This window comes from Patella vulgata, chromosome 6, assembly GCF_932274485.2.
Source record: "Patella vulgata chromosome 6, xgPatVulg1.2, whole genome shotgun sequence".
Classification (NCBI taxonomy): domain Eukaryota; kingdom Metazoa; phylum Mollusca; class Gastropoda; family Patellidae; genus Patella; species Patella vulgata.
In genome coordinates this window covers 8,859,689-8,883,674 of record NC_065884.2, presented here as the reverse complement: position 1 = coordinate 8,883,674, position 23,986 = coordinate 8,859,689, and the positions used below count along the sequence as shown (strand labels likewise).

The 23,986-nt window shown below is 33.0% G+C and overlaps 1 long non-coding RNA gene across 7 annotated transcripts in view; it reads right to left on the bottom strand.

Moving 5' to 3' along the window:
- Nucleotides 1–23,986, bottom strand: part of LOC126824973 (uncharacterized) — a 44,724-nt gene that overhangs the window by 7,555 nt on the left and 13,183 nt on the right. For 3 of the 7 annotated variants that reach the window (XR_008788386.1, XR_008788382.1, XR_008788387.1), the window contains exons 2-6: nt 11,657–11,740; nt 7,489–7,563; nt 7,243–7,323; nt 3,886–4,319; nt 3,351–3,470 (exon numbers count right to left, since the gene is read on the bottom strand). This is a non-coding gene — a long non-coding RNA (uncharacterized LOC126824973). Of the gene's footprint in view, nt 1–39; nt 58–3,350; nt 3,471–3,885; nt 4,320–7,242; nt 7,324–7,488; nt 7,564–11,656; nt 11,741–13,497; nt 13,563–16,858; nt 17,016–23,986 lie in introns of those variants that run through there. The other 4 variants (XR_008788383.1, XR_008788381.1, XR_008788384.1 and 1 more) reach the window with 3 other exon arrangements.

Sequence of the window (23,986 nt, the reverse complement as noted above, 5' to 3'; positions counted from 1 at the left end):
TTATTATATTCCACTGTATATTATAGTTAGATGACTTACCAGATATGCCCTTTATCTCTATAAAACAGAAAAATTATATATATTAGCATCAACCATAAACATAGATAATTAATATATATACATGCTAGAAATATTTTACTTAAATCACTTTTAAAAACACAAAAATAAAAGTAACTAAACGATGCGACATTGGCATTTCTCGCTAGTAATATTTTATAAGCATCAAAATAAAAGTAACTAAACGATGCGCCATTGGCATTTCTCGCTAAAATATGAAATTTATCAAGGCTAACCTTGCTAATATGTACTCAGATTGATTATTTAACATTTAATTAAGAAAACAAAATCAAAATACCAACGTTAGATAATGCCCTGGCATCGATTCAATACCGGATTTAAAACATGATCTATCATTAAATTGTTAAAATCAAAATGGCGGCGAGCTTATTGCACAGAATACATCGATGAAATTTCACATATCTTTGTAAATACTAAAAGGATCTGAACTATTATTGCACTGTTATTCTTATTGTAGATTTAATCTTCACAATTCAAGTGATTGAATAATTTAAAAACGGCGCATCGGGACTTTTAGAATTGTTATATTGTTAGAAACAATTAATACATAAAACAATAACATCAACATCTTATACCGACAACATTAATTCCAATATTATTGAGAAACCTTTCAAAACGTATATTTAAATAGTTTAGCTATTTTTGATAAAACAGTTGTAAAAGATACAACTATATAGTTATTTTACTATAGAGAAGACTGTTGGTGTCTAAAGCTATTGAATGAATTAAAATGTAAATATGTAAACAACAGAACTTATTTTGTTATTTTAGAGACAACGGCTTTGCCATGCGTAAAGCTTGTATGTTATATGAAGACAATTCTATAGAATTTGAAAATGGTCGAATAATATAAACCTGAAATTTTGTAGCAGAACATTCTCTTTTCCTAAACATTTTTATATACTATTGATGACATAAAATCCAATGTCTACTAAACATGGATGACATTTTACAGAACAGCTCGTTTGTATTGGATTTAGTAATATGTAGAGGTCTATGAAAGTATCAATAGTATATAAAAATGTTTAGGAAAAGAGAATGTTCTGCTACAAAATTTCAGGTTTATATTATTCGACCATTTTCAAATTCTATAGAATTGTCTTCATATAACATACAAGCTTTACGCGTAGCAAAGCCGTTGTCTCTAAAATAACACAATAAGTTCTGTTGTTTACATATTTACATTTTAATTCATTCAATAGCTTTAGACACCAAAAATCTTTTTCATAGTAAAATAACTATATAGTTGTATCTTTTACAACTGTTTTATCAATAATAGATAAACTATTTAAATATACGTTTTGAAAGGTTTCTCAATAATATTGGAATTAATGTTGTCGGTATAAGATGTTGATGTTGTTGTTTTATGTATTAATTGTTTCTAACAATATAACAATTCTAAAAGTCCCGATGCGCCGTTTTTAAATTATTCAATCACTTGAATTGTGAAGATTAAATCTACAATAAGAATAACAGTGCAATAATAGTTCAGACCCTTTTAGTATTTACAAATATATGTGAAATTTCATCGATGTATTCTGTGCAATAAGCTCGCCGCCATTTTGATTTTAACAATTTAATGATAGATCATCTTTTAAATCCGGTATTGAATCGATGCCAAGACATTATCTAACGTTGGTATTTTGATTTTGTTTTCTTAATTAAATGTTAAATAATCATTTAGCAAGGTTAGCCTTGATAAATTTCATATTTTAGCGAGAAATGCCAATGGCGCATCATTTAGTTACTTTTATTTTTGTGTTTTTAAAAGTGATATAAGTAAAATATTTCTAGCATGTATATATATTAATTATCTATGCTTATGGTTGATGCTAATATATATAATTTTTCTGTTTTATAGAGATGAGGGGTATATCTTGTAAGTCATCTAACTATAATATACAGTGGAATATAATAATTGTGTTGACATTTAAAGTTCTTGTATAGTGAATAACTTGTTCTAATTTATTAATTAATCATACTGGACAGAGACAATAAAACCTAATCACTATTGATTCCCCACTGACAATCGCGATCAACATTCTAGGCCAACACCTGGATCGAAACCGCGACCTACAGGCTAGCGAGTCAGCGTCTTACTGACTTAGCCGCCGTGGCTCCTCATCATCTTTAAATCTGAGTAATAAACATCAAAACAGAATGAAGGAAAAGAGCCGAATTCTCTCGACTAATATACATATTATTTATGTCTATTGTGTGGAGGGAGTAAGTGTGAATTAAGGGGTGCTGTACTTTCTAACTTTCCAATAAAAATTCTGTTTTCTTCCGACTGCTAAAGACCCCTACGCACAAGCGAATTATTGAAATAAAATTAAACCATACGTTAGTCCCGAAATAAACTAGTTTGTGTCGAGTGGACGTTAAACCCCATTTCTCTCTCTCTCTCTTTCTCTCTCTCTCTCTTTCCAATAAAATGAAATGGGGTTATACGTCCTACGTTTCTACAAATTTCCAATACCCGCCAGAGCATACTAGTATACAAAGAAGATATACAAAAATATAGGTTTGAATTGGCCAAAATTAGAAGATAATTAGGTTGCTGTTTATCGGACTGTTATTGGGCCTTTGATACACATTATTAAACGATTTCTGGGCAAAATATAAATGATATTTTATGACACGTCAGCATCAACCGGAATATCTGAAGTGTATACTAATTTTGCCTCGTTATTTGTGGAGCATCGGATATTTACACATATGAATGGATACTTTCGCATTTTTTATAAGAATATTTTTAAAATATAAATACATTATGCAATTATTTTGAGGTATTTGTTGACACGATAGCACAATTAATCACTTATCTCAAATCAATTGAGATAAACGTATCAATTTATACGACTTTGTGATTCAACAATAAACATGTCTATTACTTCTAGAACATCTGATACTGCTGTTTATAGGTGTCTTGGGTAAGTTCCAGCTGTTGTCATTGAAATATCTTCAATATTTCCAGCATGCAGCTATGTCCATAATTGTGGAAGGAGGACTTGGCTAGGAACATTGTATAATCGTTGGGATGCGACAAAACCGAGTTCCTATGATCAGTTGGTGTGTACTTAAAAGAGCAATCGATGAAGACCAGAAGAAAATGCAGCTCTCCTGACATACTCAGCCATCTATGACATGTTTTTATTAACCCAGTTGGAGTAGAAAAGTAGAACGTTAAACCCCGATTTCACTTGATTTGATTTCACATACATCTTACTAAAGCATATGCGTCTTACTATAAAACACTAAAATACACTCACTTCCATGGATATCCAGTCTTGTTCTTTGTGGTTGTTTTACCAGATAATGCTTCTCCATTCAAGTTGTCAGATGATAGTTTCACATCTTTGTTCTGATTGGCTGCATTTGGGAGAGGCGAACTAAGGACAGAAAGAGGTTTCACGTAGAGTCAAGTTTCGGTGATAATAAGCCTATAATATAACTGACTACTAAGGTCATCCACTTTAATATTACCTGATATCATATATTCAAAAGCACTAAAACAGTTGGTAGTGAACTACCGATTTAGATTCCTTCAGGGTATGTTACAAACTGTTTTGACCAAACTATTGTATCATGATTTAAATAACATGCCTAAAAACAATAATATAATCTTATGTTACCTTTTAATAAATTTATTTGGACTAACTTTCAACTTTAGAGACTTTACACCGATTTAGATTACTTCAAGGTATCTTATAAACTGTTTTGACACGAACGTTTTTCTTACTCGTTATATAAACAATATCATCTTTCATCACACACAATTAAAACAATAATATAATATAATGTTACCTATTAATAGATTTCATCTTTAGAGACTGTATCTCTTCTTGTTGTATATTAATGGAATGTTGCAATCCAGTAATAGTTTTCTTGTTTTCAACGTCCGATTTTTTCAATTGTCTGATGCTTTCTTGTTGTTCGGTAACCTTATCCTGTAGTATATATATCGCTTGCTGATGTTCTTGGATGGTTTGCTTATGTTCCATGTCTGCCTCCCGTAATATGTCTATCGCTTGCTGATGTTCTTGGATGGTTTGCTTCTGTTCCTCCCGCAATGTGCGTATCGCTTGTTGATGTTCTTGAATGGCTTGCTTCTGTTCCGTGTTTGCCTCCTGAAGTGCTATACATTTTTCCTTAATACCATCCAATCTTCGAATGTCCATTCTGGGTTTTTCCCCAACTTGGACATTAGTGCAATTTGTAAAGTGGTATGTTTTCCCTTTCTGTAATATAAAAGTTTGTGTCCTACAACAGTTGATGGTTTAATGTTAATCCTACAACAGTTGATGGTTTAATGTTAATCCTACAACAGTTGATGGTTTAATGTTAATCCTACAACAGTTGATGGTTTAATGTTAAACTATTTCCATGTTTATACTCGAGGTATATAGTACAATATGCAATTTCGTTGATTTCTTTGCCGGCCAATGGTGACCTTTCCCCTACTCAGAAGCGGGTTAATTCCCAGCTGTCCCACAATTGACCACCCAGAAAAGGATTCCAAGAAACCGTTTGATACCGGTTTGTGCTTATACTGAGATATTCATTTAATGTTGATTGATCGTTGCCGATCAATGGTAACATTTGTTATTGGGAATCCTATGGAACATTTTGACAGAGATTTGGGGGGTGTATTTGAGATGTGTTATATAACCAATGTTGGCGCTGTCCCCACACTACTTGTTTTTTGGTTCAGTTTTGTTTTTTTGTGTGTTTGGGTTTCTTTTGGGGTGGGGGGGGGGGGGCATTTCAAATAGAAAAAAATCACGATTGCCATCAAACTATAAGAAGAAATGAAATGATATGAAGATCTATGACATGTCACCTCCAACAGGGCTATCTTTATTGTGCAACAATTTGGGCGAAATATGAGAAAGGCTAAAGTATATCACAAAACAAAATATTTGCATGTGTGAAAAAAATATCAAAATTTGATCCGGTAACCTTTGTAGACCTTTGTTCCCGGTATCCGATAACTGGGCGGACATAATGATATTATATTACACTTTGTTTCAGGGCCCTATTTCACAAAAACTTAAACTAAAATCACTAAAATAGATTTTAACTAAAATCAAACTGAAATTTTAAATTTTATGCGTTTCACGAAGATCAATTGTAACTTAAAATGCAATTTTGATAGATTTTAGTTAAAATTGCTCGCACGGTGCACAATTCCAGCGAGGGTACTTAGGGTGTAAGGAACTGTTGCCACTTGCCAGGTTGAACTAACCGTTATAATACCAAAAAGGGACGTTTATATGTTGTAACAATGTCTGCACATGGCCAGACAGTCGTCGAGAGATGAAATAAATAAGTTTATTGCGTATTATTCGTTTTGAAATGTATCAGTTGATTGGCCTTGAATTTGCACGACTCTTTCGTGACCTTGGCATTTGATTTACTCGCAGGCTTCAATGGAAATAATGAGTATCGATAAACTAAATGGCTTGAATTTCGTAGTTTTATGGTATTTTGGATAACAGAAACTATTGAAAATTGTCACAAACATGTGATATTTCTGAGTCAAACGATTAATCTAGACTAGAGTATTGTCGAATTTTAAAAGTATTTAACAACTTTTAAACTAATAAACGAAATAACCAATGTTCAGATGATTAAATTTGAAATGTCAGTGCCATGACCCTTTCAATAATAATTTGAAAATGCCAAAGTGACACACTCCTTATTGGATAATGCCTATCTATCTTACTAAATTAAAATAATTTTTCCCCAATACAAAATACCCCTGGCTCCTATATAAATCACCATAACCCCAAAACCATAAATACTTTGCATATGGCGTATGTAGTATTATAAGACTGACAGGGTTTAGATTCCCCGGTTGTACGTGACAGGGAGTAGGGTCGCCCGTCCAACCTCGTGGGTTTTCTCCGGGTTCTCCGGTTTCCATCAAATAATATTGAACCATGTGTTTTTAGGCCTACAAAGATATTTTTTTAGACATTAGATATGAAGAGGGTTTAGATTTTTTTTTTTAGGTTTTTTTTTGGTCTATTAATTATTTGAAAATAGTATATTTTATACTATTAATTATTTGAAAATAGTATTTTTATACTTGAATCATATATTAAATAATAACACAGAGTTTTGTTAACTTTGATTTTGAGGGGTTTTTTTTGTTCTTGAGGTTTTAATTTGATGCGTCATCTAATTTCTTATATTGCCTTACAAAAAAAAATGAACGGGTGGGTTGCAGCTATATTTCCCATGCAATGCAAAGAAATTGAATGGAAATCAATTTTTTGAACTTGAACTTTATTACAGGCGAAGCAAAAAGTTTGCTGTGGCCAGTTTGAATGATAGTATGTTTAAATTATATAACCCGGGCCATTGGCAATATTATCATTATTCCAAATATATATATCATATGTCGCAATAGATCTCACAAGGTAGCTCTAATCAATGTTTGTTAATGTCGTGGTTTTATGTTAGGAGAATGTGGCGGCTTTCCTAAGTTAAAATTGATTTTAGTTAAATTGTCTCCAAACTAGCTTTATGAAACGCCACTACAATTTTAACTTATAATATTATTCTAGTAGATTTTATCTAAAATGCTTAAAATCGTTTTGTGAAATGCATCTATCTTAAAGATACATTATGGGAGATTCGATAACGGGTTGGTAGTTCTCACTATAATAGTTAAAAACTAGATAATGTAAAGGCAATTTGCTGAAAATTTCATTCAAATTGATCCAATATGAACCGAGAACTAACCATTTCAAATTTTCGCCTAGCCTCTATCATCATTACTAAAGTCAGTACGATAAACAGCATAGTCTCGATTATTCATTTAATCGTTAAATCGTCAAGGAAAGTTATGCAGTAAATCGGCTCATAATCCACTTAAGATCGCAGGCTAACGATGCCATCTAGAGTTGATTATGGTCTGGATAGGTTAATTAATTTCTAATTAATAATTTAGATAACATTTCAGGCCTACAGAAAGACCTGCAATAGGCAGATTTAGCTCTTGCATATTGTATGTTTAAGTTAGGATGGAATTTTAGTTTAAGACGATTTTAAGGAGATTTAAGTTTTTGTGAAACAGGGCTTAGGTAACAGAGTACACGGCAGACAGGACATGTAACAAATCGTAAATTTTGTTCCTTTAAATTATTGACCTACTTTTGATATCTTGTTCCTCGCTCCACCGCCAATGTTTTCGTCACTACAAGTATTGTCCTCATCAGAAGTATCTACAATGATCTAGAAGATAAGAAAATTTGATCTTTTGTAGACATTTGTTCCCGGTATCCGATAGCCGGGCAGACATAACTGCCTCAAAGTACACTTTGTTTCACGTAACCGAGTACACGACAGACGGGACATGTAAGATATAGTAAATTTTGTTCCTTAAAATTATTGACCTACGTTTGATGTCTTGATCCTCACTCCACCGCCAATATCATCGTCACTAGAAGTATTTTCCTCATCAGCTCCTATGATCTAAAAGATAATTTGTAGACATTCATACAATATTGAGAAATATGTAAACATGGACAGGATTTTAATTTTAATTTTTTAATCATCCCTGATATAAAGCATCACACTCGATTTCTGGTTCGTGTCAATCTTTAGTGACAGATCCTAGTAGATTCCACAAAGATGTTGGCGATTGGGAATTCTATCATTCTTGAAATGTCATCGTTTTTTCAACGGGAAAACAATATTTTCCACTAATTTCGCAATCCAGGAAGGGAAGACAACTCTGCTTGTGATAATGAGTCACTATGAGCTCCGGGGGCCGCCACATTGCTACAACTCATGCACCCGATGACAGCTTGTGGCTGCGAATCCGAATTAGTTCGTGTGTATACAAGGAACAATGTTACCCCTCATCCCTGCCAAATTTAGAATTTATAGTAAAACAAGCCAATCGTATAAGGCTGGTGTCTCCCGTCGCAACCCTAAAATAAATAAATGACACTGAATATTGTACATTTAGCTTTTTTGAAATACATCGAACAATCAAACTGATTATCCATACTTAGTCTAAGCAGAAAATGCTCATGATCGAACCCAGTCAAGGTTTTGAGGTACCTGGTAGTGAAACTATACGCCAAGTTTCATCTCCTCTCTCAATCAGTTAGAATAGAAGTTATCGTGTTCCAAAGCATCGGCCAATGATGCTTACCTTTATTGTTATTCTTTGAACTCAGTCAAGACATTAACATAATGAACACCTGCACTAAGTTTAAGCATTCTACCTCGTTCGAAAGCAGAGGTAGGGTTGTTATGATTCAAAGTTTCGGCCAATCAAATTGCTTATCGCTACTTAGCCTATGCAGACAATTCTCATCATCGAACATAATCAGGGTATTGATATAATGAATTTACACTCTGGGTTCCATCACTCTCGCACAATTAGAACCATAGTCGTCGTGTCCTAAAGTCTCAATAAATCAAATTACATTTCTTTTCTTAACATTAGTGAGAAATGCGCATGATCAAACACTGTCAATGCATCCACTAATAAAAACATGCACCAAGTTTGAACATTATAACTCATTTAAAAGTTATTGTTTTACAAAGTCTCGACCAATCGTAATGAAGTCTCTTCTTAACCTAAGCAGAAAATGCTCATCGTCGAACTTAGTCAAGGTATTGCTTTGATGTAATAAAACTATACGAAAAGTTTCGCCACTATTACTCCATGAGAAATTAAAGATATCGAGCTCAAAAGTCTCGACCAATCAAATTGCTTATGGTTCTGCCTTCCCTGAGAATAATATTTCCATAATGTCCTGTTGCAAGTTTAGAAAAATGTTGTTTTTTATATTGAAATAATAATTGTTAATCATACTCACTATGTGGACTTATCTGTCAAGTTCAATTTTTCTCTAAATGTCATTATTACACAATTCAGTTTTACTTATAACAGTGGGTTAAAAAAAACTATTTTGGGAAAATAAATGCAATATTTATGATAAGTTGACTGTACACCATAGATAAAATTTGCTTTATTTGCTTAATTCTTGGTTAAACTAGTTTATTAGAGCATGCCATTTAGACCAATTCGTTTGAAACCACATCCGTTTTATATTGCTTTTATGTCACATGTCGATAATGAAATTTATAAAATGCTAGAAATGATCCGTCAAATAGTAATTATTCGTTTCCAGTAAAAAAATCAAACCATTCTGCATAGATTTTCGTGTTGTAAACCGTACAACTGTCTTTAATTCAAGAAAGAACCCGGACGGGGAGCCATGGTTGCTTAGTGAATAAGACGTTGACTTGCTAGCCTGGAAGTCCCGTGTTCAATCCCGGTGTTGGCCGAGAATGTTCATCAGAATTTTCCCGCGTTGATCCCCCTTGTCAGTGATGTAGGATGGATAGGATGGAGAGCCTTGCAAGAAACAACGGACAGACGTTCGGGTGTACGAAAATCTGAGGTCCTGTGTGCAGGTGGGTGTACACGTTAAAGAACCACTAACCGGGATAAATTTGCCTCACAGCACATGTCCGTCTTCAGTAGGCCAATCGGAGTATAAAAGTAGAACGTTTAACACCATTTCACTTGTCTACGATATCACCCTTGGTGGAAGTGGACGTAAAATCTCAAGAAACGAACAAACGCCATTTCATGTCATAACCTCAAATATATGCTTGCAAAAATGGCCGAATGTGGGTGTCGATACCGGTCAAAAGCAGACTTATCGAAAGGAACTCCACCTCGAAGGCCACGCCATTTGGCTTGTTGAATTTTCCATCTCATTTCAGTGTGGGAAAATTGCTTTTGGGAAGTGAAAATTCGAATAATTTCCAGATTTAAAGATACTTTAGTTAAGAGCTAAACCTGCCTATTGCAAGTCTTTCTTAAGGGTTCAGATGTTATTAAAGATAGGTTGCCAGGCAACGAAACATATGCCCACAGCAACTAAATCGTCCGGGCAGTCAACAAGGGTTGTCGCATATTTTTACTTTTTTCGGTAATTAAACATTTATAATAAACTAAAATCTGATTAAGAGCAACAACTCACGAAGTAATTATCAGAAAACTATTAGAATTTGTTTGGTTTTTATAAAGTTCTGCCCCATGCTAACGTTTTGTATGCAAAGCTTTTAATATCATGGATTTAACTGTTCAAGTCATAAAAATTCATTGAAAATCAATATACTTGTTCGTCTCAAAATCTTAAACTCTGTGTATCAATCTTAAGTCAATCGGATGATAACTTTAGCCTTTAGAGCGTCACAAGATTTTGCAAAGTGATCAAGGGCCATAACTTTGGCAGTAATTATCGGAAATCGTTGAAAATCAATAGGAATCTTCGTCTCATGACTTCAAACACTGTGTATAAATTTAAACTCAATCGGATATTAACTTTAGCCTCTAGAGCACCCACAAGATTTTTTGAAGTGATCAAGGGCCATAACTCTGGCAGTAATTATCAGAAATCGTTGAAAATCAATAGGCTTCTTCGTCTCAAGACCTTAAACACTGTGTATAAATTTAAAGTCAATCAGATATTAACTTTAGCCCCTAGAGCGTCCACAACCAATTGTTGACGCCGGACCGTCGGACGTGTCTCGATGACAATATACGACCACATTTCAATGTGGGCGTATAAAAATGATTAATAAGACCTTTATTTACATGACAAGCTCAATATCAAGCCTGAAGACCCTCGGATGCCATTTGGCTTGGGTAATGTTCCTCCTCATTTCAGTCTGTGAGTGAGAAAATTGCTTTTGGGAATAATTGTCAGATTTAAAGGTACATTAGTTAAGAGCTAAACCTGATAATTGCAAGTATTTCTGTAGGCTTCTGTTATTTCTGTTATCAAAATTATAAATTAGACCTTCATTTACAAGATCAAGCTCAAGATCAACTCGGTAGACTCCCGGATGGCTTGGATACAGCTTGGATTTAAACAATTAATAATTAAATCAATACATGGCTGACCCGTTTAACTTTTACCATTAGTCACTGAGGTCACTACCGGAGACTGTCGATGAAAGACCTGCCAATCGATGGTACTGTAGCCATTGAGAATGTTACATGATAATCAAGAATATGTGGGTGGAGTTATCATCTGTCAATTAAATGATTGGCAGTTCTCGGAAACGGTGCGAAGACAGTTGATGCCTATTTCTAGCCCAAACGTCCAACAGTAACAATTCCATTCAGAATTAAGTATTTTCTTTTTTTATTATATATCTTTGAACTAATATGGCCAACTCTTTTTTAAACTCTAAACCGATGCATCTTTAAAGTTGACAGAAGTGAAGAAAGGTGTTTATTCTCCATACTCATACTTCTTATAATGGGATTTGGGTGATTTTGCTGCTAGTATTGGATTGCCAATCACTTTTACCCACTGTTAACTTCAGGATACTGAAACTAAAAGTTTCACATGTCGACTGGCAGTGTCTTTATACTGTCCTATTGGAATAACACTACTGATTCACCTCTGGGTTAATTTGATTTTAACAATTTGCTAGCGCTTAGCGATCTTAAGCTATGAGAGGAAACCAGAGGACCCGAAGCAAAGTCTTCCGTGCTAAATCTAAAACCATCGTGAACAAAACTTACCTTTACCTGTGTATTCTCATCGAATACATCATCATATTCACTGCTAGAAATATGATAGTCTTCATTCTGTGATTCAGCATCGATCTGTAATGATATCAAATATAGCAGAAAGATAACCTGGATTGGTCTGGACACCCGAAATTAATTACCCGTATTTCAAGTCTCCGCCACAGCAAAGTTAATACTATTGTACAGACTGGAATATCGAGACTGTGCCAAACACGTGCTTTCTAACAATAACATAGCAATCGGCCCGCAATTTTCATGGTATAATATGGCTCAAAGTACTTAGTTTATTTCAAATGATATGCTTAACGTGCTATCCCTATAGTCTTTGTAAAATAACATTTAACGAAATCTTCTAGCCTGATGCTTTTGTGAATAAATATTATTATTAGGCCTAATCGACTATTTAAGATCTTAATATGGTAAAGATAATTGTGTTATGACAAGGACAGTGCCTAGTCCTTCAGAGGGGCAAAAGTTACAATGCATGGCTGAAACTCAAGAACAAAAAAGATCCATACTAGGGAAATATATTTTACAAAAATTTAACCATGTATATTGGGACTTTCACCAAGTCCCATTGACCTTTAAAGCAAAGCCCCCCCCCCCCACCCCCTCTATATAAGCTTTTAATAATGTGATATAAGTAAAACAGGTGTTAGCTATGACTAGTTGATTATTTCGTGTAAGCATTTATAGATACTTATGTAGTTTATAATTATGACCTGATCTTTATCCCCACACAGGAGGTACTTTGGCTATATATCTAGGCGGTGCCCGTCTGTCCAATTATTTTTACTTTTTTTCTTTTTCTTTTTTTTCGGGGGGGGGGGGGGGGTCAAACCTTGTGTAACTGATGACCATGTTATTTATTTAGTCATTAGCTTTTGGGCTATATTTCATTTCATTTCATTTCAACCTACACCAGCTCTAGTTTTAGCAGATGTTTGGTTTTCCCAGCTTGTGAAGAGACGTTTGGTCATGTAAAATTTACTAATGTTTAACCCATATAGTAAATGACCATATATAATGAACTAATGTTTGATCCGTATAGTAAATGACCATATATAATATAGTTAACTACTGTTTGACCCTAGTTAACTAATGTATTTGACATAGCCTACAGTAAATGACTATATATAATTGATGAAAGTTTAACCCATATGCTTAACCCTTATAGTAAATGACTATATATACGTTTGTAGTTAACTAATATATTTCACATACAGTAAATGACCACGCATAATTAACTAAAGCATGACCTAGTGATTGACCATACGTTATGGCTACCTATATATAACTAACTAAATTATGACCTAGTGATTGACCATACATAATTAACTACGTTATGGCTACCTATATATAACTAACTAAAGCATGACCTAGTGATTGACCATACATAATTAACTACGTTATGGCTACCTATATATAACTAACTAAATTATGACCTAGTGAATGACCATATAACTAAAGTATTGACTAATGATCGAGATACGTATTGTAGAGGTGTTAGTAAATGACCATATAACTAAAGTATTGACTAATGATTGAGATACATATTGTATAGAGGTGCTATATTTCACCGATACAGTATCAGTTATAGGTAGTAGTAGTAGTAGTTGTTTATTAACGTCTCACCAGTTATAAATACATCACATTATAGGTGTTATAGAAACGAGTGTATTTATATTCATCAAAGCATGTATAGTATATGTGTCACTCGTATATAGGTTGTGTGAAGATCGCTGATATATAAACCATTGTATTTATATTGATCAAAACGAATGTTACTTGATCTTTACAATATAATATAAACAATATACATGATTACTTACATCTTCCGACATCTTTATTCCTTACGATAATTAACAGTTTGATTCTTAGCAAGACGTATAGCTATGGGGAACCCCCTATAGTACTGATGCGTATTTCAGGTCTCTTTGACAACACTGCTAATAATACTATTCTAGAGACTAGAATATCGAGACTTTGCCGATCACGTGCTTATAACATAGCATTTGGCACACATAGTTGACTTCGTATAATATGGCTCAACATACTTCGTTTATTTTACATGACACCACCCAATGTGCAATAGCGTTAAGTGCGTTTGGTATTATATCCAGATCAAAATAGACTTTGACTGAAATAATTATAGACATATATTAAATCAATTAAAAGATTGTATATTTCTATATTTTATGTCAATCACAGATTGGCTCAATTAACCAGAATATTATCTATAGAATTGTTTGTTATATTTTAGATCAATCACAGGTTAGCTGAAATAACCAGATAAAACTTTTATCTACAGGTTATTTGAAATAATATAGCAGCAATATATCTTAAATATCTTAAATTTTTATATAATTATATTTAGTTTTAAAGCTTCCTTTCCTTAGGTGTTAACTCTGCTCTATGTCCCCAGTGTGGAAAAACCGATGACTCATGCACTGAAAAGTATGTGGAGTAAGCCTACAAATTATTTCCTCGTCCCGTCCATGGCAATGTTAAAGAATACAGATAAATGTAACTTATGTAGAGTAACACAAATATAGATACAAGACAAGACACAGATTTTATATACAATTGTATTTAGTTTTAAAGCTTCCTTTCCTTAGGTGTTTACTCTGCTCTATGTTCCGAGTGTGGAGAAACCGATGACTCATGCGTTGAAAAGTATGTGCAGTAAGACTACTAATTATTTTCTCGTCCCGTCCATGACAATGTTAAAGAATACAGATAAATGTTACTTATGTAAAGAAACATGAATATAGATATCAATATAATATAGATCTACAAGTTATAAATTAACTGATGTACAATACGAGACAAACCACATACAATTGTCATCTATTGATATACATTAAAAACAAATATTATGACAATATATTAGGTATACATATTTAAAAACGAAAATGAAATGGAAAACAAATAATGTACAGTATACAATAAAAATGTTCTATAGCAAACGGTTGTCATGCAAGATACACCCACATTTGCAAAATATACATGTAGACTGAGAATAGAGAAATTCAATAGGACTCCTATACACTCATTGCCTCATTTTTTCACAACCAATTTTAAAAGAAAATCAGTTAAATATTCAAGATTTACTACTATAATTTAGTCTATGATACACATGCTCACATAAGCTCAGTTTTAAAAATAGTGTCCATATTGGTCAAGGTTATTGTATAGTTTTTGGGAAATATAACACATTGGGAACAATGATCAAAATATACATTGTTTGATATGTTATTTATCTTAATATTCCCAAGTCTACTGTGTATGGCAAGCCAAAGCGGAAAAATTGCAATATACCAAATTAGGAACAATGATCAAAATATACATTGTGTGATATGTTGATTTATCTTAATATTCACAAATCTACTGTGTATTAACATAATAACTCACAGTAAATATACATCATATAACCCCCATGTTATAAGATACAGTGTTAAATAGTGATCATTATAAACAGAAATATAAATTTGTTTGTTCTGTAATACAAGTGTATTTCCTAAATAATGCAAGATTCAAGATATTAACATATTTGTTCAGCTTCATCTGAATCAGACAAAAGTTGTAGTCTCTAGAGAGTCAATATATATTTAAGAAACGCAGGCTTTATGCCATTTATTTTGACTACTGGCGTGCTTTTGATTATATCTTTGGAATAAAATTCATTTTAATTTATCAACATGATAAATCCTAAATTAAATCGTTTATTATAGCTTGATGTGTAATGGACATGTTAAAAAATAATGAAGATACTAATAATAAATGTGAAATGAAATACAGGTAAGGTAACTAATAGTCTTTGTAAAATGAACAATAATGAATTCTTATGAACATAGCTTAATATCATTATTATTAATCGAATATTTAAAATTTTATATAGTAAAGACAACTGTATTGTGATAAGGACTCAACGGTAAGGATGGTCCATACTTTGAAAACATTTATTACAAAAATCTAATCATGGGGGGGAGGGGTGGCTGAATGGTTAGCACGTGCGTGCTGTATCATAAAGTCTGTCATTGAGTCAACTGGCGTGGTTTCGAATCACCGGTTGTACGTGACAAGGAGTAGGGTCGCCTGTCCAACTTCGTGGGTTTTCTCTGGGTCCCCCGGTTTCCTCCCACTGCTAAAATGAAATTGAACCATGTGTTAGTCCCGAAATGACCTAGTATGTTAAACCCCATTTCTCTCTCCCTCTCTCTCTCTCTCTCTCTCTCTCTCTCTCTCTCTCTCTCTAATCATGGATCTTGGATCGGATTGACCTTTATAGCCCAGCCTCACTAAATAAAGGTTAAAATATCATTTCATTTCAACTTAGATCAGCTCTATTTTTAGCAGATGTTGGGTTTTCCCAGCTGGTGGTGCACCCGATTAGATTTTATTACATACTTCGAGAAGGTATTTGTTGAGTAATAAAACCTTCTAGTAGTTTATCGAGGGCTGGCCGTCCTTACCGCATGGTACAAATAAAACCTTCTAGTAGTTTATCGAGGTTCGGGTGCTTCCGGAGTCCAAAATGGCCGCTTTATATAAATGAGAATTTTGGGGATAACTAACCCGAACCCTAACCCTTTTTAAAAGACCATATATAAAATGAAATACTAATGTTTGACCAGTATAGTAAATGACCATATATAATATAGTTAATTAACTAATGTTTGTCCGTATAGTAAATGGCAATATAGTAGATGACCATATATAATGAACTAATGTTTAACCCATATAGTAAATGACCATATATAATGAACTAATGTTTGACCCCTATAGTAGATGACCATATATAATGAAGTAATATTTCACCTGTATAGTAATTGGCTATACAATATATTTAACTAATGTTTGACCCTAGTTAACTAATGTATTTGACATACAGTAAATGACCATGGCTACCTATATATAATTAACTAAAATATGGCTGCCAATATATAATGAACTAATGTTTCAGCCATTAACGTATTGTATAAAGGTGTTATATGTCACCAGTATAGTATTAGTTAGAGGTGTTATAGTTAGAGTGTATATATCCATCAAAGCATGTATAAGGCGTTATGTGTCACCTGTATACAGGTTGTTTCAAGATCGCTGATATAGAAACCATTGTATTTATATTGATCAAAACGAATGTTACTTGATCTTTACAAAATAATATAAACAATATAAATGATTACTTACATCTTCTGACATCTTTATTCCTTACAATAATTAATACTTTGATTCTCAGCCAGACATGTAGCTATGGGGAACCCCCTATAGTGACGACGCGTGTTTCAAGTCTCTTTCACAACACTATTAATATTATTGTAAAGACTGGAATATCGAGACTGCCAATCACGTGTTTTCTCACAAAGCATTCGGCACACTTAGTTGACTTTGAATAACATGGCTCAACGTACTGCGTTTATCACAAATAACATCACCAAATGTGCAATAGCGTTAAGTGTGTTTGGTATTATATCCAGATCAAAATAGACTTTGACTGAAATAATTACACCTGTGTATTTTATTACGTACAATTTTTATATTTTAGATCAATTACTGAATAGCTGAAATAACCAAAGCAGAATATTATCTATAGAATTATTTGTTATATGTTAGATCAATCACAGGTTAGGTGAAATAACCAGATCAAACTTTTATCTACAGGTTAGTTGAAATAATATAGCAGTATTTTATCTAACAGATAAGATTTTATATCTTAAATCAACCAAAATAATACTGTGCATACACAATTTTTATATAATTATATTTAGTTTTTAAGCTTCCTTTCCATAGGTGTTAACTCTGCTCTATGTTCCGAGTGTGGAAAAACCGATGACTCATGCATTGAAAAGTATGTGGAGTAAGGCTACTAATTATTTCCTCGTCGACGGCAAGATAAATAAAGTGAATGGAAGTTATGTAGAGTAAAGCGAAAATATAGATATCAATATAACATAGATCTACAGATTATAAATTAACTAAAATAAAATGAAATGTTTTACGACACGTCAGCGCCCAACATATGATTTACAATGCGAGACAAGCCACATAGCGTTGCTACCTATTGATATACATTAAAAACCAAAAAGAAATGGGAAACAAATAATGTATACAATAAAAGGGTTCTTTAGCAAGCGGTTGTCATGCAAGATACACCCACATTTGCAAAATATAGACTGAGAATAGAGAAATTCAATAGGACTTCTATACTCTCATTGCCTCAATTTTTCACAACCAATTTGAAAAGAAAATCAGATGGACAGGGAATAGAGATGTTCAATAGGACTCATCCTCCCATTGTCCCAATGCTCCACAATAAATTTTAAAAGAAAACCAGTTAAATATTCAAGATTTACTACTATAATTTAATCTGTGATACACATGCTCACATAAGCTCAGTTTTAAAAATAGTGTCCATATTGGTCAAGGTTATTGTATAGTTTTAGGGAAATATAACTGATAATTATAAACACAAATATAAATTTGTTTGCTCTGTAATACAAGTGTATTTCCTAAATAATGCAAGATTCAAGATATTCGTTCAGCTTCATCTGAATCGGATAACATCAGTAGTCTCTAGAGAGTATATATATATATATTTGGGGAATGCTCACTAGTCTGCGGGTTCATTAATTAGTCGTCTATTATTAGGGTTGGGTTAGGGAGAGGGTTGGGTTAGGTTTGTTGATACCTATATTTATAGTATTTCTTATAGTTGTGGACTATAGTGAACCCTTCTCATATGTTTAAGAAACGCAGGCTTTATGCCATTTATTTTGACTACTGCCGCACTTTTGATTGTATCTATGGAATAAAATTCATTTTAATTTATAGACATGATAAATCGTAATTTAAATCGTTTATAGCTTGATGTGTAATGGACATGCTTAAAAATAATGAAGATACTAATAATAAATGTGAAATGAAATACAGGTAAGGTAACTAATAGTCTTTGTAAAATGAACAATAATGAATTCTTATGAACATAGCTTAATATCCTTATTATTAATCGAATATTTAAAATTTTATATAATAAAGACAACTGTATTGTGATAAGGACTCAGCAGTAAGGATGGTCCATACTTTGAAAACATTTATTACAAAAATCTAATCATGGGGGGGGGGGGGCTGAATGGTTATCACGTGCGTGCTGTATCATAAAGTCTGTCATTGAGTCAACTGGCATGGTTTAGAATCGCCTGTTGTACGTGACAAGGAGTAGGCTCGCCTGTCCAACTTCGTGGGTTTTCTCCGGGTCCTCCGGTTTCCTCCCACTGCTAAAGACCCCTACGCGCAAGCGAATTATGAAAATAAAATTGAACCATGTGTTAGTCCCGAAATGACCTAGTTTGTGTCGAGTGGACATTAAACCCCATTTCTCTCTCTCTCTCTCTCTCTCTCTCTCTCTCTCTCTCTCTCTCTAATCATGGATCTTGAATCGGATTGACCTTTATAGCCCAGCCTCACTAAATAAAGGTTAAAATAGTGTAATATCAATAATATATTGTTGAACCGCCAAATGATTCAAGATAATAACACAAATATAGAACATGTTAGTTAGTTATTTTACTTATAAGAATTTATAGATAGCTTATGACCTAAATTTTGTCCCAGCTGTGCCAAGTCTGACCAATTTTTTTTTTATTTGTATGGACTGCCACTTCAAATTAGGGGGTCAAGCCTTTTGCAACTGATGACCATATTATTTGATCATTAGCTTATGGGTTATAATATCATTTCATTTTAACTTACATCAGCTCTATTTTTAGCAGATGTTGGGTTTTCCCAGCTGGTAAAGAGACATTTGGTCATGTAAAATTTACTAATAGTTTAACCCATATAGTAAATGACCATATTAATGACCATATATAATGAACTAACGTTTGACCCCTATAGTAAATGACCATATATAATGAACTAATGTTTGACCTGTATAGTAATTGGCTATATAATATAGTTAACTAATGTTTGACCCTAGTTAACTAATGTATTTGACATACAATAAATGACCATGGCTACCTATATATATAATTAACTAAATTATGGCTACCAATATATAATGAACTAATGTTTGAGCCATATACGTATTGTATAAAGGTGTTATATGTCACCAGTATAGTATTAGTTAGAGGTGTTATAGTTAGAGTGTATGTATCCATCAAAGCATGTATAAGGCGTTATGTGTCACCCGTATACAGGTTGTTTCAAGATCGCTGATATAGAAACCATTGTATTTATATTGATCAACACGAATGTTACTTGATCTTTACAAAATAATATAAACAATATAAATGATTACTTACATCTTCTGACATCTTTATTCCTTACAATAATTAATACTTTGATTCTCAGCCAGACATGTAGCTATGGGGAACCCCCTATAGTGACGACACGTGTTTCAAGTCTCTTTCTCAACACTATTAATATTATTGTAAAGACTGGAATATCGAGACCGCCAATCACGTGTTTTCTCACAAAGCATTCGGCACACTTAGTTGACTTTGAATAACATGGCTCAACGTACTGCGTTTATCACAAATAACATCACCAAATGTGCAATAGCGTTAAGTGTGTTTGGTATTATATCCAGATCAAAATAGACTTTGACTGAAATAATAACACCCTTGTATTTTATTACGTACAATTTTTATATTTTAGATCAATTACTGAATAGCTGAAATAACCAAAGCAGAATATTATCTATAGAATTATTTGTTATATGTTAGATCAATCACAGGTTAGCTGAAATAACCAGATCAAACTTTTATCTACAGGTTAGTTGAAATAATATAGCAGTATTTTATCTAACAGATAAGATTTTATATCTTAAATCAATCAAAATAATACTGTGCATACACAATTTTTATATAATTATATTTAGTTTTTAAGCTTCCTTTCCATAGGTGTTAACTCTGCTCTATGTTCCCAGTGTGGAAAACCGATAACTCATGCATTGAAAAGTATGTGGAGTAAGACTACTAATTATTTCCTCGTGGACGGCAAGATAAATAAAGTGAATGGAAGTTATGTAGAGTAACACGAATATAGATATCAATATAACATAGATCTACAGATTATAAATTAACTAAAATAAAATTAAATGTTTTACGACACGTCAGCGCCCAACATATGATTTACAATGCGAGACAAGCCACATAGCGTTGCTACCTATTGATATACATTAAAAACCAAAAAGAAATGGGAAACAAATAATGTATACAATAAAAGGGTTCTTTAGCAAGCGGTTGTCATGCAAGATACACCACATTTGCAAAATATAGACTGAGAATAGAGAAATTCAATAGGACTCCTATACTCTCATTGCCTCAATTTTTCACAACCAATTTGAAAAGAAAATCAGATGGACAGGGAATAGAGATATTCAATAGGACTCATCCTCCCATTGTCCCAATGCTCCACAATAAATTTTAAAAGAAAACCAGTTAAATATTCAAGAGTTACTACTATAATTTAATCTGTGATACACATGCTCACATAAGCTCAGTTTTAAAAATAGTGTCCATATTGGTCAAGGTTATTGTATAGTTTTAGGGAAATATAACTGATAATTATAAACACAAATATAAATTTGTTTGCTCTGTAATACAAGTGTATTTCCTAAATAATGCAAGATTCAAGATATTCATTCAGCTTCATCTGAATCGGATAACATCAGTAGTCTCTAGAGAGTATATATATATATATTTGGGGAATGCTCACTAGTCTGCGGGTTCATTAATTAGTCGTCTATTATTAGGGTTGGGTTAGGGATTCGGGGAGTGAATTCGTCCACCGATATCTATCAATAAGGAGAGGGTTGGGTTAGGTTTGTTGATACCTATATTTATAGTATTTCTTATAGTTGTGGACTATAGTGAACCCTTCTCATATGTTTAAGAAACGCAGGCTTTATGCCATTTATTTTGACTACTGCCGCACTTTTGATTGTATCTATGGAATAAAATTCATTTTAATTTATAGACATGATAAATCGTAATTTAAATTGTTTATAGCTTGATGTGTAATGGACATGCTTAAAAATAATGAAGATACTAATAATAAATGTGAAATGAAATACAGGTAAGGTAACTAATAGTCTTTGTAAAATGAACAATAATGAATTCTTATGAACATAGCTTAATATCCTTATTATTAATCGAATATTTAAAATTTTATATAATAAAGACAACTGTATTGTGATAAGGACTCAGCAGTAAGGATGGTCCATACTTTGAAAACATTTATTACAAAAATCTAATCATGGGGGGGGGGGGGGCTGAATGGTTATCACGTGCGTGCTGTATCATAAAGTCTGTCATTGAGTCAACTGGCATGGTTTAGAATCGCCTGTTGTACGTGACAAGGAGTAGGCTCGCCTGTCCAACTTCGTGGGTTTTCTCCGGGTCCTCCGGTTTCCTCCCACTGCTAAAGACCCCTACGCGCAAGCGAATTATGAAAATAAAATTGAACCATGTGTTAGTCCCGAAATGACCTAGTTTGTGTCGAGTGGACATTAAACCCCATTTCTCTCTCTCTCTCTCTCTCTCTCTCTCTCTCTCTCTCTCTCTCTCTCTCTCTCTAATCATGGATCTTGAATCGGATTGACCTTTATAGCCCAGCCTCACTAAATAAAGGTTAAAATAGTGTAATATCAATAGTATATTGTTGAACCGCCAAATGATTCAAGATAATAACACAAATATAGAACATGTTAGTTAGTTATTTTACTTATAAGATTTTATAGATAGCTTATGACCTAAATTTTGTCCCAGCTGTGCCAAGTCTGACAAATTTTTTTTTTATTTGTATGGACTGCCACTTCAAATTAGGGGGTCAAGCCTTTTGCAACTGATGACCATATTATTTGATCATTAGCTTATGGGTTATAATATCATTTCATTTCAACTTACATCAGCTCTATTTTTAGCAGATGTTGGGTTTTCCCAGCTGGTAAAGAGACATTTGGTCATGTAAAATTTACTAATAGTTTAACCCATATAGTAAATGACCATATTAATGACCATATATAATGAACTAACGTTTGACCCCTATAGTAAATGACCATATATAATGAACTAATGTTTGACCTGTATAGTAATTGGCTATATAATATAGTTAACTAATGTTTGACCCTAGTTAACTAGTGTATTTGACATACAATAAATGACCATGGCTACCTATATATATAATTAACTAAATTATGGCTACCAATATATAATGAACTAATGTTTGAGCCATATACGTATTGTATAAAGGTGTTATATGTCACCAGTATAGTATTAGTTAGAGGTGTTATAGTTAGAGTGTATATATCCATCAAAGCATGTATAAGGCGTTATGTGTCACCCGTATACAGGTTGTTTCAAGATCGCTGATATAGAAACCATTGTATTTATATTGATCAACACGAATGTTACTTGATCTTTACAAAATAATATAAACAATATAAATGATTACTTACATCTTCTGACATCTTTATTCCTTACAATAATTAATACTTTGATTCTCAGCCAGACATGTAGCTATGGGGAACCCCCTATAGTGACGACACGTGTTTCAAGTCTCTTTCACAACACTATTAATATTATTGTAAAGACTGGAATATCGAGACGGCCAATCACGTGTTTTCTCACAAAGCATTCGGCACACTTAGTTGACTTTGAATAACATGGCTCAACGTACTGCGTTTATCACAAATAACATCACCAAATGTGCAATAGCGTTAAGTGTGTTTGGTATTATATCCAGATCAAAATAGACTTTGACTGAAATAATTACACCCGTGTATTTTATTACGTTCAATTTTTATATTTTAGATCAATTACTGAATAGCTGAAATAACCAAAGCAGAATATTATCTATAGAATTATTTGTTATATGTTAGATCAATCACAGGTTAGGTGAAATAACCAGATCAAACTTTTATCTACAGGTTAGTTGAAATAATATAGCAGTATTTTATCTAACAGATAAGATTTTATATCTTAAATCAACCAAAATAATACTGTGCATACACAATTTTTATATAATTATATTTAGTTTTTAAGCTTCCTTTCCATAGGTGTTAACTCTGCTCTATGTTCCGAGTGTGGAAAAACCGATGACTCATGCATTGAAAAGTATGTGCAGTAAGGCTACTAATTATTTCCTTGTCGACGGCAAGATAAATAAAGTGAATGGAAGTTATGTAGAGTAACACGAATATAGATATCAATATAACATAGATCTACAGATTATAAATTAACTAAAATAAAATGAAATGTTTTACGACACGTCAGCGCCCAACATATGATTTACAATGCGAGACAAGCCACATAGCGT